Source organism: Asparagus officinalis, unplaced genomic scaffold, assembly GCF_001876935.1.
Source record: "Asparagus officinalis unplaced genomic scaffold, Aspof.V1 AsparagusV1_Un16, whole genome shotgun sequence".
In the NCBI taxonomy this organism is placed as follows: Eukaryota; Viridiplantae; Streptophyta; class Magnoliopsida; order Asparagales; family Asparagaceae; genus Asparagus; species Asparagus officinalis.
In genome coordinates, this window is record NW_017972282.1 from 212,811 (window position 1) to 215,246 (window position 2,436).

A 2,436-nucleotide genomic window follows, 5' to 3' on the forward strand; every position below is an offset into this window, starting at 1 on the left:
TTGAAAATGTAAAGGACGTGGGCCCCACAAGAATACTAATATAATAATATTTTATTAGTGCATAGTATTTTCTCAAACGCTATAAATAGACCCCAAACTCTTAAGAAAAATTATTCTAAAAAAAGAACAATCAATATATACAAATATATATATATATGTGTGGTAAAATAGCTAGTGCTCGTAGGAATATTGTCTGGACCGAGAAGGTCTTATAGATCGAGGAGATTGTTGCCTTTATTGAGAAGCTCTTATTGATCAAAGAGAACGTTACCTTGACCGAGGGGTCCTATAGATCGATGAGATCTTGACAGTACTGGGTCGGTGCACCCCAGAGTACTATACTGCAGTTCCTGAAAGCAATTTGACATTGGGATCCTTACACCGGAGTTGACATTGGGATCCTTACATCGGAGTAGGCCAAATATTACTTTAAGCACAACGTTTTACAAACGCACAGCAGCTGAGTTAAAAATTTTAAATTACTGCACTTCAGCTTTCTTTTTAGTTTTCTCTATTTTTATATATGTATTATTACAGATTTAATCATAAGCGCCAACAATCTTAAAGCAATATTCTGATCTACCATGGATCCTGTAAAGACTCTTGGAATGGACTATCTTAAGTTAGAGAATTTTGATGGTTCTAACTTCAACGTATGGCGTCGGAAAGTGATCTTTGAGAGCAACTCTTGAAAATCTACTTTGTGGTCTCTGAGTAAAAACCCGACTCTGAAGAAGATTCTGAGTCTGAAGCCTCTTGGGCTAGAGATGATCACTTCTGCAGGACTTATCTCCTTAAATCACTGAAATCTCCATTAGACCCTCGAATTCTCAATAAGTCATTGCAACTTAATCCCTCTGCAGCTATTTCTACTCTTGTTTGGAGGCAACACTTTCAGAAATAACTTAAAGCTTTGGGACCTCAAAGCAATTTCAATAACTAATATCACTACAAAAAAATTATCTAAAGCGGTTGTCCGACGCCCCCAAGCCCATCCATGACCATGACTCGGTCGCAGGTAGGGAAGAACCATCCGTGGTCAGCAACAAATTAATAGTAAAATATAAATAATAAAATAAAAAAAGAGAGATGGAGCAATTTCCTGGTCAGCAATTCTTAAAAAAATGGCGACTGCTCGAGCCGGCATGCTCTTGTTTGCACTTCTCAATTTTTTTAAAAGCTTTTTTTTTTCTAGAATTTTTATACATAATTTTAGAGTCCCTGTCTGTTTATGAAGTTTGCGTGAATTTGGGGCTTATAAATGACTAAACCGATTCCATGACCATGACTCGGTCGAAAAAAAAAAAAAAAAAAAAAAAAAAAAAAAAAATGAAGAACACTCACATTAAAGCTATAAATAGATAGTGAGAGTTCGATCAAAATATCATTACTATCACATTTGCAGAATCCATTCCAATGTCACCACAGTTCGTTTTTTCAGCGCTCACAGCTCTAGTCCTCCTCTCATGCCTTGAAGCTTCCACATCCACCCCCACCTTCAATCCAAAGCACAACAATTTAACTGATCGACGTGCACTTCTCTCCTTCAAATCCACGATATCCGGCGATCCTAGAGGATCACTGGCCTCGTGGAACGACTCTGTTCATTTCTGCCGGTGGCTAGGGATCACTTGCGGGTGACTCCGACATCCTCAGAGGGTTGTATCCTTGAACTTGAGCTTCCTCGATCTTGTTGGAGTTATTTCGACGGCCATAGTAGACCTCACATTTCTCAGAAGGATTGATCTTTCAAACAATGAAATTAGCGGATCCATCCCACAAGAGATTTGTCTCCTTTCTCGGCTGCTGAATCTCAACCTGAGTATGAATTCTCTTGAAGGAGGTATTCCTGCTTCCCTCTCTCACTGTTCAAAATTAGAGGTACTTTCTCTACGGGATAACAAGCTCCAAGGCGAAATTCCAGTCAGTCTCAGCAATTGTTCTAGCCTACAGGTCCTAGGTCTAAAAAACAATAGCCTTACAGGACGAGTACCGTCTTCATTAACAAGTCTTCCCTTGCTATCTGTTCTATCTATGGCCGGAAACAAAATATATGGCAGCATCCCGCATACCATTGGAAACCTTACTTCTCTGACTCAACTCTTCCTATACAACAACAGCCTTAGTGGCAGCATCCCATCTAGCATAGCTAACCTCACCTCTCTAACTGTACTTTACTTGTACAACAACGAACTCACCGGCAGCATCCCACCGAGCATATGTAATCTCTTTTCTCTTACTAGTCTTGCACTTGAAAATAACCAATTAACAGGAAGCATACCACACTCAATCGGTAGGCTTTCCGAACTAGATGAACTTCTTCTGTCCTCTAATAACCTCTCCGGAGTCGTACCAACTTCGTTGTGGAATCTCTCTTCTCTTTCTTCTCTATACATGTCATACAACCACCACCTATCTGGGTCACTTCCACCTAAC

General features: G+C 39.7%; 1 pseudogene; it reads left to right on the plus strand.

Annotated features, from left to right (window-relative positions):
• Positions 1–1,416: 1,416 nt before the first annotated feature.
• LOC109827080 lies at positions 1,417–2,433 on the plus strand (annotated as a pseudogene).
• Positions 2,434–2,436: the final 3 nt, after the last annotated feature.